Source organism: Leopardus geoffroyi, chromosome C3 (assembly GCF_018350155.1).
Source record: "Leopardus geoffroyi isolate Oge1 chromosome C3, O.geoffroyi_Oge1_pat1.0, whole genome shotgun sequence".
Taxonomy (NCBI): domain Eukaryota; kingdom Metazoa; phylum Chordata; class Mammalia; order Carnivora; family Felidae; genus Leopardus; species Leopardus geoffroyi.
In genome coordinates this window covers 70138984-70159589 of record NC_059338.1, presented here as the reverse complement: position 1 = coordinate 70159589, position 20606 = coordinate 70138984, and the positions used below count along the sequence as shown (strand labels likewise).

The following is a 20606-nucleotide window of genomic DNA, read 5'->3' as shown; positions in this document are numbered from 1 at the left end:
CTGGGCGTGGTGGGGGGGGGTTGGCATTCTGGCATTAGCCATTTTCTGCAACAGGGAGGAGAGATTTTAAAGATACTTGGTTACAACCAAATGCGCCATGAGAAAATCTTTAACAAGACGGTATGGACTGGTGGGATACCTTGCATTTGCGGTGAAGTTTGGTACCTCTATTAATCGTGCATTCATTGATGGGCCATGTGTTCATCCACTGATTTTTCTGTATGCAGAATCGACTGTTGCATGCCAGGTATTAGGAATACAGGGAAGAACAAGGTAAAGACTGGTCTTAGAGTAGTGATGGAAGGAGATACAACTGATCAGTTCATTTTTCTCCAGGAGCTTTGAGATTTTTGTTTTTCTCTACCTTTTCCTCGGTATTTTAAGAGAATTTTAAATTAAACATTTTTAATTTAAAATTGTTTTTTTTTTTAATTTTTTTTTTCAACGTTTATTTATTTTTGGGACAGAGAGAGACAGAGCATGAATGGGGGAGGGGCAGAGAGAGAGGGAGACACAGAATCGGAAACAGGCTCCAGGCTCTGAGCCATCAGCCCAGAGCCCGACGCGGGGCTCGAACTCACGGACCGCGAGATCGTGACCTGGCTGAAGTCAGACGCTTAACCGACTGCGCCACCCAGGCGCCCCAAAATTGTTTTTATGTTAGAAAGGAATTTTAGATATTTTAATTTGGCTTTTTTATTTTTCACCTTTTATTTACTTAATTCTAAGTAGGCTCTAGGCCCACAGTGGGGCTTGAACTCATGACCTGGAGATCAAGAGTCCCATGCTCCACTGACTGAGCCAGCCAGGCACCTCTTAAATAATTATTTTAAAAAATTAACTTAAGGGGCGCCTGGGTGACGCAGTCGGTTAAGCGTCCGACTTCAGCCAGGTCACGATCTCGTGGTCCGGGAGTTCGAGTCCCCCGTCGGGCTCTGGGCTGATGGCTCAGAGCCTGGAGCTTGTTTCCGATTCTGTGTCTCCCTCTCTCTCTGCCCCTCCCCCGTTCATGCTCTGTCTCTCTCTGTCCCAAAAATAAATAATAAACGTTGAAAAAAAAATTAAAAAAAAATTAATTAATATTTTTAAAGAATAATTGTATGTGGTGAAGCATATATAACATGAAATTTAGCATCATAAGCATTATTTGAAAAAAAATTAACGTTTATTTTTGAGAGACAGAGCATGAGCAGGGAAGGGGCAAAGAGAGAGGGAGACACAATCTGAAGCAGGCTCCAGGATCTGAGCAGTCAACACAGAGCCCTATGTGGGGCTCGACCCCATGAACAAGATCATGACTTGAACTGAAGTCAGATGCTTAACCAACGAGCTACCAAGGCACCCCAGCATCATAAACATTTTTAAGTGTGCAGTTCAGTGCCATTGAGAACATTCACAGTGTTGTGCAGCCATCATCTCCACAACTCCTTTCATCTTGCAGGTCTGAAACTGTACCCAGTAAACAGAAACCACCCCCCCCTCTCTGGGAGATTTCAAACGTCGCCAGTTTTGGTTTTTTCCTACATGGTGGTCACCTCTTCATCCTATATAAAACAGGAGTCTTTGCCCTGCCCCCCCCCGCCTTGCATTAAATACTAATTATTTGTTGGTTTTTTATTTAGCACTATTGGGTCTTTTTCAGGGTGGAGAAGAGAAATGAGGGTTGAGAGGGTGCTGCACAAAAGAGGTACAAAATAAAATCTCTGCCCTCCAGCATTTTCACTTCAGATCCAGGAAAAGCTGTGGGACAGCAGAGGCCAAAAGACTACCTATTAAAATTGCAGGCACACAACCTCAGGGGCTAACATAGAGGAGGGAGGCTTTGAGTGAGCTAAGCTGTATTTTGGAGGATAGGCAGACAAAATAGGAGTGGATTAAGGAGAGCATTATGGATTGACAGGGAGGTGTTTATGGGAAGACTGTTCATCTAGGAGAGAGGGGTAGAATTGTAGTGAGGAGGCCTCAGGCAGGTAGGGCACATATCCCTGTTTCTTTCCCTTACTGAGCATTTTCTTTGCTCCAGAGTTCTGTTCAAGGCGACTCAGGTCAAAAGATGAATTCCTTCTACAATTATAGGGAGCATTTATTGAGCATCTATCCACATTTAACCAGTGTCACATCGCTGAATTCTCATAAGAACCCTGTGCAGGTGTCTTCATTCTACAGAAGGAAGCTGAAGCTCTGAGTGGTTAAAGTAACTTAGTCAATACCTAGTCAATACCTTGAATAGGCAGCAGTGCTGGGATTCACATCCAAGCCTTTCTACCTCTAAGGCTGAGCTTTCTAAGAAGGAGGGAACAGGTGACCTTTTAACAGTTCAAAGAAACGTATATGTTAATAATTTTTTAACGTTTATTTTTGGGAAAGAGAGACAGATCCTGAGTGGGGGAGGAGCAGAAAGAGAGGGAGACACAATCCGAGGCAGACTCTGGGCTCTGGGTTGTCAGCACTCAGGCCCGAACCCACATATCCATGAGATCATGACCTGAGCTGAGGTTGGATGCTTAACTGACTGAGCACCCAGGCCCCTTAGCAGTTCAAGGAAATTTAATCTTGGGGCACCTGGGTGGCTTGGTCGGTGATGTCTGACCCTTAATTTATGCTTGGGTCATGATCCTGGGGTTGTGGGATCGAGCCCTGTGTCAGGCTCTGTGCTACATAGAGCCCAGACAGCATGGAGCCTGCTTGGGATTCTCTCTCTCCCTCTCTTTCTGCCCCTCCTCCTTTTTCTGCCCCTTCCCCCAATAAATAAATATTAATAAAAGAAAAAAAAGAAAATGCATGTATCTCACCTGAACTTTATTCAGGAGATTCTGAGTAGGTCTGGGGTGGGGCTTGAGAAGCTGCATTTCTCATCAGGTCCCAAGTGACGCCCATGTTACTGGTCCCCACACCACACTTTGAATAGTAAAGTCCCAGACTTCAGAGCCCGGCACACTGGGATTTGAATCCCCACGCCACCATGCTCTGTTTGTAGTGCCTTTGGGAAACACTGAATAACCTTTACGGGAGTGTGTGAGAGCAGGGTTTCTATTTGTAATAGTAATGTGAAAAGGGACAAAATATTTCAACTCTCTGAGCCTGGTCTCCTCTGTAATCAGAAAACAACAACCCCCACCTCAGGGGGGTGGTGGATATTAAAAGCTCTGACCTGTACTTTCTCCTTCTGTTACAGTCCTGAAGGTGGCCCCTCCTAGTCCCTTCAGTGCACCAGACCTTGCCATCAATTTCCTCCTGACATGTCTCTCACCCAGAATGCTAGATTCCAACAGGTGTTGCTGCCTTGCTCTCATCTGGATCCCTCATGAACATCAGAAACTAACTACCTCTTTGTGCCAAAAGGCTCTTTGGTTTGGGGAACAGCCCCCACCTCCACCTCCCGGTTTTTCTTCAGCTCCTCTGGTCAGCCCTCCTCCTTTGGAGATTCTTCCTCTCCCTGTCCAAGCATCTGAGGAGTCCTCAGACTCCTGATTTTTGTCAGATTCTTCTCCACACACTTCCTTGACCATCTGGCACTGGGATTCTCCAAATGTTAGCAACCTAAAAATGTTCCCAAATCTAGATCAACAGGATGGAACACTCCTCAAAGCTCCAAACCCAGAGGGCCACCAGCTCTTTGTCCTCAAGACACCCCCAACTTCACACGACTGAACATAATTTGTCTCTTGTGTTCCCATATTCAGTCCCAGGACCTGCAATCCACCCACCTTAGCTATCTGAGGGGCTGTGTCATTTACCCTACACTGGCCTGTATCATTACTTGTTGAATTCACATATGGATTTATTATCTCCCTAACAGTTATGTAGTAAAACTCCCTAATGCCTTCAGAACACTTAAACTATACCCATACTTCTAATTTAAGTCACCAATAAGTTATTTCAGAAACCAGCGTGTGTGAATTACACTTTGCTGCAAATGCAGAGGAAACTGCATCCACTAGTAGCTCTTGGCTTTTTTAATGTTTCTACTTGGAAGAAAAGTACTAGGTTCCATTAAGTTTGTAGGTCACAAATAAAATCTCAGAAATAAAAAAGCGGGGGGTGAGGGATCCTTGTTTTCCTAGGACTTGAATAAACACTCGAGTTTTGGCTGTGGCATTATCACTATAGTCCTGGAATTATCACAGATGAGGGGTACACAGTGTATTGCACAATCACGTGTCTATTTATACACCTGGCTTCTTTCCCTGACTATATACTAGGTAGACGACAGGTTACAGTCCCAGAAGCCCAGAGCTGTGCTCAATGTATTAGAGTTGCCTGACTGAGTAGATGGACAAGTAGACAAAAAACTTGTCTACTGATGCTTAAGTAGGCCTTTGCACCTTAAGTCCTAAAAATGGGCTGGAGAGATTAGAACTGGCCTCACACTTCAAGAAGCTCTCAGATGAGATCATCTAATTCAATGAATGCCAGAACCCAATGATCCTCTTTGTGTCTGACCATGATCTCTCCTTACACAAAGCAAACACAGGCTCTGTCTTCTCCATAAATCCAGGGGATAGAGAATACATATATCATGGGGTACTTGTCTAGCTCCCTCATTAACTTGCCCCTGAGTGCCAATTCCATACAGTACAGCAACATCACTGCTATTGTCCTATCTCGAGTGTCCCAGTGAGTTATTGGATTGAACTTCATCAAGATGTTCACTCCAGCTCTGGTGGGAGTCAGCTGGCAGCCCCCAGGAGGCTCCCAGGCGGTACACTACAAATGTACAGGTGGGCCGTTTATCAAACCTGAGCTAACTCAGTCTGTTTTATCATTTCCAAACCTTCCACGTCACAGACTTTCTAAAGCTTTTCCTTTGAAAGCTATTGTGTATTAGAAGCCCCCACCTGGATGAAGCCAGGGGCCGAGAATGGGTCCTGGCTCCTCCAGTGGCGTTTCTGGTGAGATATGTTTCTAAGATGGGTGTCTGAAGCCACTCCAGGCCACCTGAAAAGCCTGTCTCTCAAATGCTCCCATGGAGGCTCTTTCCAGCCTCCTGAATGATCACCCCCACTAGGAGCTGTCAGATGCCTTCTTCTCTGACAAAGGCTTGGGCTAGGAGTCTCACCCCTCTGTAGTCAGGGTCTGTAGTGTATGGCAGAACCTGGCCCCCACCCACCCCACGGGAAGCTAAGTTTCCAAGGCAAAATGCCCCCCTCCATCAACTGAAGGCAAAGCAGATGCAAGGTGGTGGGGGCTGTATATGATTTCCTTCCTCTCTGACCTTCATTGCACCTGGAGCATGCTCAGAGGGCAGTGCCACTGACCTGCAGCTAGGGTGGCATAGATCATCAGGCCTCCATCTGTCACTGACAAGCCTGATGGCTTCAGGCAGAACAAGTACCCTGCATCTCATCTATCATGCAAGATAACACCTTTCCTGCCTTTCAGAATGTTGTAAGAATCCAGTGAGATTAGGAGTACGTTTGGGAAACACTTGCTTTCTTCCAGGTGTTTTTCTTATTGCTATGACCAATATGCCCCACTAGTGAGAAGCCACTCTCAGGGTTCTTCCTTAAATTCAGTTACCAAATGGTTTAGGCAATATTCTCCTGGCTCCCTAGCAAACTAAACATTCCCTATTTTTCTCTACTTTCTTTGTCAATGTGCATGCCTGTGACCGCTGAGCCACACTGCCTCCAGTCCCTGAAGCCAGATACCATTAGCAGTTCAGATTCCCAAAGTCTCAGAAAATGTACAGAGGCTCTGAGTGGTCATCTAACCAATCCATCCTCTGCCTTTGGGTTGGGCTTACAAAGAATACTCCTTAAAATCAATTTCTCATCTGGCCTCCAGGATTTAGCGGAAACGAAACCATATACAGACAGCCCAGGAGCATGCATGGCCTTCCCGGGACTAGAGTCACAGCTGCTTCCAGTCACACGTAGGATTTGGTGACCCATTGTCCCAAGGGACCACCGTGCTCTGCATCCATAATGCACTTCTGAACCAGCAGCACACTCATCACCTAGCCCTCTGCAGGCGTGATCTACTCCTAGGGCCTGTTTCCTCAGTGATTCATTGGTTTTGTTTTTGTTTTTGTTTGTTTTGAGAAATGTTGGGGAGGGTTGTGTAGCAGTAGGGCTGGGGAAGGTGCTTACAGCAAAAAAGACACAGGGTTCTTGTTTCTTTGTTTGTTTGTTTGTTATTTAAAGAATGCATCACTTCCTAACGTCGATTCATAAGCCTTTTCCCTAGATTCCAGTCAGAGGAAATTTGTAAGGAAAATCCCTTCAGGCTGACAGTGCTGAAGGTGCATATCTCTTTGGTAAAGGCAGAACACACAGGCCTTTGCTTAGGGTTGAGCAACAGTGCACTGCTGTGGGCCACCTACAGCAATTGGTGCAGCTAATGTGGAAAACAGTGATCCACTCCAACCCCTTCCCCACTCCCAACTCTCCCCTACCCTTACACCCTTCCTCCCCCTCTGCCACTGCTCTACCCTCCTCTGATAGGTGGGAAGGAAAAGAAGGATGGAACTAGGAGTGTTCAGGGAGGGCCTGCTACATGCAAGACCATCCTAGGCTCTTCAACGTGCACCATTTCACTTTGCACTGGTAGCCACCTGACTGAGAAGTGAAGGCGCCCAGATACCAAGAAGCCAACAAAGTCCCTGAGCTCCTGAGTGGAAGATTTATGATCTGATCCACAGCCTTCCTCTGGGAGAGGCACTCCCAGTTTTCTTTCCACTGCACAGCTGGAACCCAGATGCAGTGCTGGAGAATGGGTACATTATGGTCTTCCTCCAGATGGCAAATCCTTTCAGGGCAGGATTCCTGTTTGAGTACTCTCTAGATTCCCCACCACCACCCCCTCTCATTCCCCAGTTATCCCACTTGGAACAGTGCAGGCAGTTGTAGGGACTCCAGAAGAACTGGGTCCCAGTAACAGTGGCCTTCAGAGCCCAATTTATGGTGAGGCTCTACTTGTGCTTGGTCACTTTTTTTTTCTTTTTTACACAGCAACTTAGCAGTACTTTCCTGGAATCGTTAACTACAAAAGAAGCTTAGAAGGGATTGTTCTCAGGTGTCTTGTTTTGCTGTAAGTACCCTGTGGGGTGAGTTTCAGGGCCCTGCTCACACATTCCTGGGCACTCAGATGGGGGCAAGTTTACCAGCAGGGGCTGCTCACAGATATGCAGCTCTGTCACTTCCACTTTGCACATGCTCACAAGTGTGATTCCAGCTCTATTTGAGGGAGAAGGCAGTAGACTGTCTCTATGGTAACTGGAAGCAGCATTTGAAATAGCCTAAACAAGGTTTGGGGAAAATTCAGTTGTGGCTGGCCATCTGTCCATCCCACCTTGTCAAGGCCAGTGGCTTGAAATGCCTGCCTGAAGGCAAAAGAAAGGTGTGGTGACCTGGAGGAACCATTCCAGAAAGGAGTCCAACATGCACCACACAAATGACCCCCTGCCTGGCTTTTCTAAATGCTTCCCTGAGGGATGTCAACCTTGCCAGGAAAACCAGGCAAAGTGTGTGTGCACACATGCAAAATTGAGAGAAAGTGAGAGAACAACTAACTTACAACATGTTTTCTAGCTTATTTCTCTATGGTTTGGTTTTCTCTGACTTTGTTCACTTTATTCAATTTTTCTAAAAACACTTTTTTAAACTTCAGAGCATTGTCAACTACTCACTTAAGCAACAATGAGACCACTGTCATTTCAGGAAACTCTTAGCACCCAGCTGCAGGAAGGCCACACTATGAGTGTCGTCTCTGGTATGGCATCACGATGCCTGGGCTGGGGTGAATTATGACCCAGGGGATCAGCAACTGGTTCAACTAATTCCACTCCATATGAATATGCACCCACATCCCAATTCTGTCTCCCCCAGCTACCTGTGATCCTGGCAAGCTCATAAACCAATCTGAGCCTCAGTTTCCTGAAGATGATAATCTTTTATCTCATAGTGGCTTTTTGAGTAACAAATAAGATAATGGCGGTGAATGTGCTTTGTAAAATAGACTATAACCGACAAATGGAAGAGTGTTATTATCGTATTATTAATAAATGCAGGATTTAATGCAAGAAGATTGCATTACTAATGACGTTATTTTAGTCACACAGCTTGCTATTTTTCCTCCCTAACCTTCTTCAGAGTTCAAAGAGACAGTGAAAGACAGAAACCTGCATGGCTGTCTGGCTGGCTGGCTTCAAGGTCAAAACTCAGTCATGCATTTTTTGTGGCACAAAGTGTGGCCAATCGATTGAACACAGAAATCAGAGCGCTAAGTAGAAAGCTACCTGAACAGATGACTGCAGGGCTCAGAGGATGGAGCAGGAGGTACCAATCTGTCAGCTGCACAGCCAGCCCACTCTCCTCTCTCTAGGGATGCACCCGCCCGGGATGACAACCCTTCCCTCTCGGAAAGAGCAGAGCAATACGCTCTCAGAGAGGTCCTCCACTTTTTCCCAGTAGGACCTCACCAGCCTGAGTGAGTTGTTCTCATCTGGCAGGTGTTGAGAAACCTGTAAGCCCAAGAAGGAAAATAAAAGCCATGCACAACAGAAATAGAAGCAGTGCACACTGATGGAAAAAGACATCCGGCCCATGCCCATGCACTCTCTACATCCTCACCAGTGGACCAGGTCCGTGCATGGGCTAGACTGGGAGCTGGGGAGAAATGCAGAATCTGTGGCTGTACTTGGACCCACTGAGTCAGAACCTGCATTGTAATGTGATACCCGTGCTCCCCTGGTACAATTCAAGTCCAAGAAGCACTGCTCTTGTACCCAAGGGGTAGGAGATGGGGTGAGCACTCCTTGGCTCGTGTTTGGTGAGCTTCTCCCACCTGCTTTGATTCTGATGAGTTCTGGCAGCCCCTGCCTCCTGATCACTTGGTACAGAGCAGGACCACCACCCGGAGTGTGCCACTTTTTGGCAAGAAGCCCATAGGCCAGATCAGCTTTCTCCTCCTCTCCACCCGGGAATAACAGGTGACCTCAGCCTCTTCAGTGATGTGGGAAATTCACCTTTCCGGTTCACTAAGCCTCTGCCCAAAGAACTTGAGAGGCTGGAGCGGTCACTTCCAATCACACTTCCTTAGCAGTTGGGAGCAGGCTGCACGCTGGGCCTTTAAGCCTAGACTGTGGGGTTGGTCCCCTCTGCAGGCTGTGCAGTGCCCGGCCTGCAGTGCAGTCCCCTCCCCCATCAGGGGCCTGGCTGCTTCCTGGGCACTCACTTCCTCCAGGTGATTAGGACCGACTTTGTCATCTGTTAGTTTGTATTCATCCCATGCCCAGGGGTTGGGCCCCTACAGTGGATGACCAGACTGGGAAACTGAGGGAAAGTGGAGAAACTCGGATGCAATTCCTTCCCCTCTGAAGGTGGTATGGTCGACGGCTTGGCTCCGTGGTTTCCACCCTGCCCATCCACTAACCAGCCATAGACACTCTGGCAAGTTCCCCAAAGTCCCCTTGTGTTTTCCCCATCTCTAAAATGGGGCGAAAGTCCCTCCACACCTTAGAGGTTTGTAGAAGATGAAACAGAATTACAGGAAGTGAAAACTTGGATGAACAGATCATTCTGGACAAGGTGTTTTATTCATTAAGATAGGCTGAGGGCACAGCTCTCAGCACCTTAAGCATGCTGAACCTGAGTTGGCACAACAGGGCCTGGTTTAGGATGAGACCCGGAGACCCAGAGTCAAGGAGTTTGCCCATGGTCACCCCTGTGGAAACTGGCAGAGGGGTGCTGTGATTCCAGGTGGAGCTCCAGGTTGGTGTTCCACAGGGACTCAGGAGTCTTGCCTTGACAGTTGTCTAGACTGGCTCTCAGGCTGGGGGAATACACAAGATGCATGACAAAAGTCAGCCACACCCTCTTCATCCTCCTCCACCAGGAAGCCCTCAGAGAAATGTGCTCCATCCTTGGCTACCACCTGGTCAGGGACAAATCCAGTCAAGTTTAGTGTTTTTTTTTTTTTTTCTAAATGCACAGGAGAGTGACCCCCAGGAGCTCTTTAGAAAACACACAACAGCCTCAAAGAAGTTCTTGATCTCTGAACCCAAATACAATCTGGAGCATTCAAATGTTTCCTCAGTATCTAATTGGTCTTGCCTCTGACTCCTGAAAGTTGCTCAACAGGGGGTTGATTTATTTCTCTCTTTGCCAACTGCCAATCCACTTAAAACCCTGTTACTCCAAGTCTGATGCTCTGTGATATGTAAGCCTTGACTTTCTTCTTTCTCAGGCTTTCTCCTCCATTGCTGATCCAGTCACTTCTAGGGTCCATCATTTAACATTTGCTCTTGAGCAATTTAACTTACCAGATGCCCCCTGGACTCCTTTCATCTGTCTCTTACCACATACCTCCCCTGTCTTGTTCTGGGGCTGACCAAGGAGGCTTCCCCACATGGTTCCTGTGGGGGGCCATGAGAGATTTCCCCCTATGTGCCCCCTACAACTCACCAGGGTCCCCCCACCAGGTTCTCTGGATCTGGACTGACCAGCAGAATCCAGTGTAGCCTGCATGGAGGACAATAGGCAGACACATTGCAAAACCCTGTTCCAGCCAATGGTGGGACAGTCTCCAACAGGAGTTTCAGTCAGTGCTGGCCTGGGGCCCCTCCACCAGGCTTGCATGCTCAGCCAGGTGTCTTGGAAGCTGCTGGAATACTGACACCCAGGGGCAGAGACAGCAACACATCATGATGTTTGCTCCTGCTGCCCCTTAATCAAGGGACATGGGGAGGAGCACACCACCCTGTCAAGGCAGAGACAGCCGCCTCCCCCCTACTTCCCAGCGGTAAGATCGAGGGGTGACCCAGAGATAAACACCATCCAGGCCTGTGTTCAGAACCAAGTGAAAGACAATCAGGGAAAACACGCACCCTGCACCCTCCTTCCCACCTGGGTTAAACCAAGGCGTGCATAGCCCCACAGGTAGAAAGGGCTCACCTTAGTTTAATTGTGGGAGTTTGGGCTTTCTTTTAGTAAACACACAATTTTAAATCTTCAGAGTCTCTCAGAGCAATTTGGCAGCTTGTGAGCTATAGGGGTTTAATTAGCTTAATTACCTTCAACTTCTTGCCTCCAGAAACCTGTTCTGTAAACGTTAGCAGTGACCTGGCCCTGCGGTCTCGGCCCAGACAGAGCTGCCTGTAACCTGTGAGCTGGGCTAGACTCTCAGACTCAGCATCGTCATGCCTAGCAGTGGCCCCGGTGGGCAGGAGATGCCCAATAGTCCAGGGCACAAGGCTGTTCAAGTGTCCATGGCACAGCTAATTAGGAGAATCCATATGAGATTCCCACGTACTACCGAAAGCATGTCACTCTCCAGACCTAGGGACATGCAGGTGGGAGGATGAGGAAGGCCGGAGTGCTCCACTGAAGGCAGCCCTCCTCCAGACTCCCCTCAGCCCATGCACACTCGCACACAGACACACACATGCACACACATCATGCTATGCACAAACTGCCCTCCTCCCACTGAGACTCTTGGAATAATGGCTTTAAAGGAAATGGCTTTCCAGTGTAGATGCCATGTCTCACCCAGCTTGGGATCCTGAGAACAGAACTGGGGAAGCAGTTCAGGGAAAGACATGTGCTTCTGGACTGCAAAGGGAAAGAGCCAGTGCCCGTGAGCCCTTCAATACACATCCTGCTTTCACATCACAGTTGAGGGGCTTTGCCCCCAGCCTCCAACCTCCTGTCAGGCTCCTGTTTACCCCAGTACCTGCAGAAGCTTCAGCTGGGGCCCAAGCCAACACCTCTGTCTTTTAGGAAGAGCCCACAGGGCCATGATACAGGGCCCAGTGGAAACCCTGCTCTGGCAGGCTTTCAGGAAAGCACAAAGGGCTCCGATGTGCGGAAGCTGTGTTTTGCTAGACTTCGGGATATATTTAGCTGACTATAAAGTCATGGTCTACTATGGCCCATCAACAACCAATTTGGCCCCAGTAAAATGGATTCCAATTCCCTTAGTACTAGTCTCCTAGCAGTCAGCTCATCAATATACATCATGTTTAGAAACAGGGATGCTAATTGTGGAATTTAATGGACTCATTATTTAGGATTCAGCTTGACCTCTGGAATAAACTTTTTTGGAGCTCCCCTCTCTTTCCACTACCAAATTCCAAAACGGGTGGTGGTGTGGGGCAGCAGGGATTTTGAACAACAAGCAAAGAATTTCCTGGGGCTTGACCATAAGTCAAGAATTCTCATAATCCAGGGTTTTCCCCTGAGCCCACATGAAGTAGCCTATACCACTGCTTGGCTCCAGATTCACTGAATTAACAAGAAGCTGCCATTGCCATAGGATACAGCAAGCACCAGTGGTGTGATTAACATGGGCGGCACCAGTGTGTCACAATGTCTGCAGAGGTGACTTGGAGTCCATACCAGTGCCTGTTCAATGGTCAACAGAAGCTGCATGCCCCGACCCTCATATATGGCCCCCAAAGCCTAGTTTCCCAGTGTTCCCTGACTCCTCACTCAGGGCCACTAACACCCATTCACTGCACAGGAGCTACCCCCATCCTCCTAAGTCCCTGCTGTCAGGAGCATGTCCCACACACAGCTGGGGAAAGGTGGGCTCCTGGAGCAGAGAGGAAGTGGGGGGGGGTAAGTCATCAGGAAGAGGAGGATAGCTGTGGTGGGCAGTCCAGCTACCCAGCAGGTCATGGGGAGACCTTTCCCACAAAGAATGTGGTTTGATTCTTTCTCCTCCTGATGATATCCCTGAGCAGAGACCGCTGATAAGGCCTGACCTTTTAGTAACAACCATCCCATCACTAAACATGGAACAGAGATACTTCACTTTTCAGCAGGGAAAGAGACACCAGAGTCTGTATATCCCAACCAAGGATAGCCCTCCCTGGCCAACCTCCATTTACAGTTCTTTTGGTTTCAAGACTTTTAGGTTCAGACACAACTGGCTTCTTCCTTCAAAACTATTGGCTTTTTTCATTTTCAGATCTGTGCTTTGGGGAGTAAACTTTTGATTGTGACATTTGTTTGCAAAATTGTGTGAACCAACTAAAGGCTATGACCTCTCACATACAAACTCTCCCATGCCCTCAAGAATGGGGGTGAGCGCAGGGAGGGGGCTTGAATGTAGTCACACATCTCCTTGGAGGGAGGGCCTAGGCTCTCAGGAACATGGCATGCATCCACTTTACCTTGCCTTTACACTGTTAGTCACTTTCTGGTCCTAGAGTGGCTAGGCTCCCCGAGCATCTCGGACAAGAGTGTAAGATTTAGAAAATAAAAATACCAGATGCCTTGTGAACTTTCAATTTCAGGTAACAATGAATAATTTTTGTGTGCAATTATATCCCATGCAGTATTGGGGACACAGTTATACTGAAAAGTTATGCAGAGTTGATCTGAAATTCAAATGTAGCTGGCATCCTGTATTTTATCTGGCAAGTCCTCTGTGCCAGCAAACCTCCAAGGCTCTGTCTCTATAGTGAGGCTATGCTGTGGATACAAAATTATTCCCCATATTTTAAGAGAAGCAAGGGCATAACAGTAACAGAAACAATATTTTGTAAAGCCTATGTTATGTGTGTAATCATATCCTGGGGAATAACTTCTGAACAAAGACGGTATTTAAATCCAAGCTCCATCCTTGAAGGGCCACTTATTTGCTGGTTTATTTAAATGAAGTCCCTCTAAAATCCTTCCAATGAATCCACTTGGGCATTCAGACCACTGAAAACATGACTTTATTGCTAGTGACTTGCACTGAAAAAAACACATGGAAGTAAAATCATTTAGGTTAGCATTTCCCCAACTCAATTACATTCTTTGCAACCCTATTCCTGCAGGAACCTCCTGGAGAAAATACATGGTTTGTGGTCAAATAAACAGGAAACTGCATGTTATGTATGCCCATCTGGGAAAGTCACTGTGAATGTCATCATACAAAAGGCCTGAGGAGTATTGCAGCAAGGAAAATCTCATTTGCTTATTCTAGCACTATCCAAACTTATTTGACCACAGAGCCCACTGGCCTCCAATTCCCCCTTTAATACTTATGAGCCCTACAGATAACACTTTGGATATTAGAAACAGATGAATGCTTGTGTTAACTAACAACTAACCCTTGAGTTAGTATTTCTATTCCTTACTTGGATCCGGGGTTCTTCTGGCTTCTTCCAAAGTCTTTTCCTAGCCTCGCTTACAGACCTGTTCAGTTATGGCCCTCCGTCAAGGCCTTCTCCAAGCTCTACATGCTCTGAGAAGGTCCCTGACCTCATACCTCTCCAGCCCAAAGTGACCATTCCTTGCTTATCTGATCTTTCAATCAGCACCTATTGTCGACACATATAGCTTGCCTTGAAGGATCCACATATCCTGCTTTGCCTTGATATGATAGCTTGCCTTGATATGATCCACATATCCTGATTTTTTTAGCTAGTATTTCCTGATTCTTTCATTTCTATATATTTTGGCTCTCCAACCAGACTTGAAGCTACTTGGGGGCAAGACTCGTCCTGCTTAACTACAGCCACTTAGTGCAAAATGGATTGGGCATCCAATGGGCGTTGGTAAATGTTTGTTGACAGAATTATGTCTATTCATGTGCCCATATTCTAATTGTTGCAAATTTCGGGGGGGGGGCGGGGGATGGACGGTTTCCCTAGAAGAGCCATGAGCTGGCTTCTCTCCTGCACCATGAACGATCAAAGATCAATAACAGATTTGTCTCCTGAGCCATGCACAGTGTACCCCTCACATCAGTCACTACTCCCCTGGCAGAAGCTCCAACTCTGACCCAAATCCCCGGGGATGAGAAAGACTTTATTTTCATCAGCTTTCCCACGACTTTCCACTTAGTTTATATGTCAAAATTGCCAACAATTATGGGACCCACAGCCCAATGTTTGGTCCAATGCTGTGTCTCCAGTGCCTAGGTCTGGGCCTAGCAGCATCAATTTGTAAACCACTTGCATTAGAAAACGTTTAACTTTATTGTGACAATATATATATTACAGAGCATGTATTAATTTAATCATTTTAAGTATACAGTTCAGAAACATTAAGGACGTTCACCTTATTGTGCATCACCACTGTCTATCTCCAGAACCTTCTCATCTTCCCAGAGTGAATCTGTACCCATTAAACACTGATTCTCCATCCCTCCCCCCACCCCCCACCAGTAACCACCATTCTACTTTATGTCTCTATGAATGTGACCACTCTAGGTACCTCATATTAGTGGAAAGATGCAAGATCTGTCCCTTTGTGTCTGGCTTGTTTCACTTTGCATTATGTCCTTAAGCCTCATCCCCACTGTAGCCTGTGCCAGAATTTCCTTCCTTTAGAGGCTGAAGAGAATCCCATTACAGACATATACCACACCCTGTCAAGTCATTCATTTATCAATGGACATTTGAATTGTTTTCACCTTTTGGCTGTTGTGAATAATGCTGCTATCAACAGTAGTGTGCAGGTATCTGCTCAATCCCCTGCTTTCAATTTCCTGGGGTGTCCATTAGGCGGCAGAACTGCTGAATCTTACAGTCGGTTCTAGGTTTAACTTTCTGAGGAAACGTCATTCTGTTTTCCACCTGCTTCTAATTTCTCATCATCAAAACTTGTTGTTTTCCATTGTTTTGTTTGTTTGTTTTGGTTTTTCATATTTTGGATTGTGAATTGCATTTTACTTGCACCAATTGTTCCTCCTTATGTCTGTTGTAGATTAATGGCTCTAATGAGAACAACCTTTGCACGTTATTTGGCGTACCACCTAGTGCATAGTCAGCAGTCCCAAGCCACTAAACAAAAATAATTTAACTTCCACAGTTCAGCCTGAGCCAATTAGCACTGGATTACTTCTGAATATGTAGCCTCACCTTACACTATACCTGCCAGCAAGTGAAAGTAAAGAGAACCACTTGCTGGATAGCTTTCTCCTCATACTAGTGTCAAACAGCCCCAGCAAACAGCAAGAGGGACCTTAGGCAGTAGCTGCTCTGTGCCGCATTAACTTCAGGCCTGTCACTTGTGGACGAGCATGAAAAGGCCTCTGGAAATGGTGTGGTATGGGTCATTAAGACTTGGAAGAAAAAAGGAGTGAAATTATGGCCATCTGAATGCAACTGCCTGGCTTTATCTTTGCCCGACACTATGAGAGCCTATAAACAACAGCAGAGGGAAAAAGCTGTACTTTCTAAAGACATAAAATTTTTAGGGCTATGTGAACTCTGAGAGTATATGGCCATCTGAGAAAACTATTTCCTGCAACTCAAACCTAGGATTCAGGGGTGAGGCCACCCGCCAAGACTCAGTCTTCTACTCGAAATGACTGCATATCAGTCTTTCCTGCCTACCTAAACATGTTGCCACATCCCTTAGTAGAGGGCCTGATACCCAGCTGGGAATAAATACATATTTCCTGAAGCAGTAAATGTATGGATAACAAGTCTAAGAAAACTGGGGTCTTTCTGGTTCCAAAGGTGAGAGAATGTTGCCTTCTTGGTACTTTCTACCCCAACTGTTGCCTTTCTCAAAGACTAAGCCTCAGTGTTCCGTAAAGACCAAGACAGCAGTCCTTCACAGAAATCCCTATAACTGTCACAGTCTCACATGAGTTTATGGTCAAGACAGGCCTTCTCCATTCCTGCCTTGGAGCAAGCCCTAGGGAATACTAATCTGGTTAGAGTAGTTTTCAATCCCCAGTCCATTTTTATGCCCCACTCCTTCATCTCACAGAAGTACCTCCTTCCAACAACAACAATGGTCATGGCGATCATGATAGCAACAACCAGCTTCCTTTATTGCTTTATGGTTTACACAGGGCCTTCAAGTGCATTAGTTTATTTGATCCACGGCATAACCTGACAGGAAAGCCAAAGAGAAACTGGATTTACCAATGGTAAGTGAGGAATATATGGTAGAACCAAGTTTCTAGATTCCAAACACTCACTCCTCTTTCTTGTTAGTGGCTTCCTATTCCTGAAATACTACCCAAGCTCATACTAATCTCAAGACCAAAACTCTCATTCTGTAGGAATGTCTTCAATTACCCTCTGAGAGGAAAGATGGCTCCCAGTGAAGAGATCCTAACCATACTAACTAATGACTGCGAATGATCTCACATGTTCATGGTTGTTTTAAAAATCTGTCCACAAATTCATACCCCTCTCTTCCAAAGGGGGAGTTTACTACCCTACCTTTCAGTGTGGGATGGATGGACTCAGTGACTTGCCTCTAATGAATAAATAAATTGAAATGATGTGTGATTTCAGAGACTAAGTCATAAAAGCCCCTGTGGCTTCCTCCTTGCTCTCTCTCAGCTCACTCTCGGTGGGGGAAGCCAACAGCCGTATTGTGACAACATTCAAACAGCTCTATGGACATGGTCACATGGCAAAACCTGAGATCTCCTCCCAACATCCATGAAAGAGTGTTTGCGAAGTGGATCCAACAGCTCCACTCAAGCCTTCAGATGACTGCAGTCCCAGCCAGAAGACTGAGTACTTCATGAGAGTCCCTGAGTGAGAACCAGCAAAACTAAGCTTCTCCTGAATTCCTGACCCACAGAAATTGTAAGATAATGTCTTTTGTGTAAAGTAGCTAAGTTTGAGGGTAGTTTTTTTGTACAGCGATAGGTACCTAAGACCGTTTTCTACCACTTTGGGACTGTACTTTAAGAAAGGTTGTCCATAAAAAATTATATTTATACCATTGATGTATGCTTATATTAGAATTTTAAGTATACACGAGAAAAAAGACACACTTAAAAAATATCCATATTCTCCTTCAAAGGTAACTGATTTTACCATTTTAATATATAGTGTTTCATGCTTTCTATTTGTGTATGTTTTTCTTACAAAAATGAACTCATATTACTTGGAATCTGCTTGATCATTCAACAATACTGAATAATATTTCAAGTCAAAGAAAATTAGAATAATATGTGGAATAGTGCATACTATGTGCATAGTATTTTATTGGATAGGTACACAAAATATACTTATTTTTTTAAGGAGATTTAGGCTATCACCAGTGGCTAGCCATCCATGTGGCTCTTATGTGCTTGCCCAGGTATGTCCTTAGTGGTGATTGATAGAAGTACAACTGCTGGGTAAGAAAACGCACATACATCTTAAATGATTGGCATACATATTGCCAAATTACATAAAATATTGGGCAAATTTAGATCCTTCTAGCAATTTATCAGGGTGTCTCTCCCACCATACCCTGGCTAACAGCAGTGCTCATCAGAATCATTAACGGCCAATTCTAAATGAACTGAATCCCTAGTGGTGGAATTTATAGAAGGCTAACAAAAAGATATCTGGGCGGCTGAGAAAGGATCTCTCTCCAATCATACACCATACTGCAATATTCCCTCTCATCTATGTCCCTCTAAGCTTCCCCTTGGCTCCTCTTACTTCAGCTACACAGACCAGGGGAGGAGGCAGAGGTAATCTCTGCCATGAAAGTCCCCAAATGCAGTTGTAGAAAACGTGGCACCATCTTCTGGTGCCCCTCCAGACAGACAGCAGTTATCTTGGACAAAATGCACCTTTTTCTTCTGAAGATCGTCAACTGCATGCTATTCTCTAACACTAGTTATTCATTCATCCTTTTAACCTACGTAAACTCATTCTCTGATTTGTAAAATAAAAATTTAAAATAAAAGCCACCAAATGACTTATTTCTCTTGGCATGGACCAAGATGGGCAGGCGGACCAAAAGGAGGAGCTTTGATTCCTCAGACCCATGGACATGGAGCCTTGAACAGTATTTACCAGGCAGTGTTCTGTGGAAAATCCTACAAGTGGTCTAAAGGTAGGGGATAAGAATCTGGGGGATGCTCACATTACATGGATGGATGGATGGATGGATGGATAGATGAAACCAATAGAAATGCCTATATTAGTTATGGAACTAAAGAACTTGCTAAATTATTTAAGTGTATGTTTAATATAATTTTAGCTATTTCAAAGGATATAATATTACATGTAATGATACTACCAATCCAGTTGATGGTCATTATTTTTCTCTCGTATACCCCTGCAGCACATGAAGCTATGGGCCACAGTGGGTCACTGCTGGTCACCTACAAACACATATATATTTATCTCAGGATTATTTACCAAGTGTGTATATTTTCTCCATAATCCATTCAAATAAAAATGTGTGTGTATTTTACTCCTTTGATAAGAGGCAATTTTGAGTCGATATACACTTATATGGAAAATATGTATATTGTGCTGTTTGCCAGTTTAAAAAAGCCAATGTCTTGATTCAAAAGTATAAATCCGATATATATCCAAAGCCAGGGAAGGGGAATACAGAACAGAAGCTGAAGGGGAAAAACAAGCATTCAGGTGGTTGGTCACACTATCCTTGGAGCAGGATAAGAAGGTGAGACTCCCAGGAGACAGAATGGAGCAGAGAGGTGCTTGAGCCTGTGTAGACCACCTGTAGGCAAGAGCTACATGTATTTGAAAGAGGTTACCATGACTCAGATGAGGTAACGGTGCTGGGCACCATGCAGGGGCAACATCCATGTAATAAACACACCTTTGTGGCAGACTGCCCCAGATCAGGGATGTCCAGGACAGCCATCCTAAAGTGCTGTGACTCTCTGTCAAGTGCCTTCGACACCTGAGGCCTTCCTCATGGACACATATTCATGCAGAGAGCCTTGGCCATGGTCCACACACCGGCTCCTCTGGAACCCTTGCTCATGCCCCCACCTTTCCATATTAGTGGCTCCATCCTCCGTGCTGCACAGCACCTCTGTACCCCTGTACCTATCTCATCTTGCCAAGACAACTCCTGGTTCCCTGACACACTGGGATGGGAAGCGTACCTTCCTCCACTTGGGTTTCCCAGCCCTTAACAGAGCAGAAGGGCTCTGTAACATGTGACTCAGCTGAGATGGCAAAGCCTACATCACCCGCCCTACATGCTTTAAGAGTGACTTCTACCAAATGATGAATAAAACATGATCACATAAATTCAGAGAAGCATTTTTATCCTAACCAAACTGAAGAAGTAAAGAATGAATTAGGCTTTCCTCATGTCCTACAGTTACTCTTCTTAAAATCACCACATGGCTGTCTTTCTTGGTCCCATGCACCATTTACCCACACAGTCTGAGGGCAGTCAAATGCCATTAGAGTACCCGGAGACAGCCAGGCCTACTCTCACCGCCACTGGGGAGCTACCATCGCAGCTGTCTGTGTTCTGGAGGAATACACCAATACCCTATCGTGTGACCATGAGTGAAAACGAACCAGAACAGAAATCAACTTGTGAAAACACACCCAATCTACACCCTTTATGCTGCAAAAGTTATATTTCTTGGCAGACATTCTTCTCAGCCTGCAGCCAAACCCTTGCAACTTAATTCCGTCATCAGGCAACCCTGTCCGTCTAAGTTCTTGAGTCTACCCAGGCCCAGAAAGGAGCATGGATAACAGGATTGGACCCACTTTGAAAATGGTCAGGTATTTCCCCTTCAGAGGGAAGTGGTCACATCATCTAACTGTGTGCCAGGCAATGGGGAGAGTGTCTCACATACACGGCCGAGTCTGTATTTGCATCAACTCTGAGCACTGGCATTACCCCCACCCCAGGGTTAAGAAAAGCAGCTGGCACACTGAAGAAGGTGAGAAAGCTGCCTCCCTGACACCCTGCCAG

At 45.8% G+C, this 20606-nt stretch overlaps 1 long non-coding RNA gene across 1 annotated transcript; it reads left to right on the top strand.

Moving 5' to 3' along the window:
* The first annotated feature begins 2485 nt into the window (after positions 1-2485).
* On the top strand, positions 2486-19106 carry LOC123585347. The gene is made up of 2 exons (XR_006706108.1): positions 2486-17494; positions 18631-19106. It is a non-coding gene; the product is annotated as an uncharacterized LOC123585347 (long non-coding RNA).
* Positions 19107-20606: the final 1500 nt, after the last annotated feature.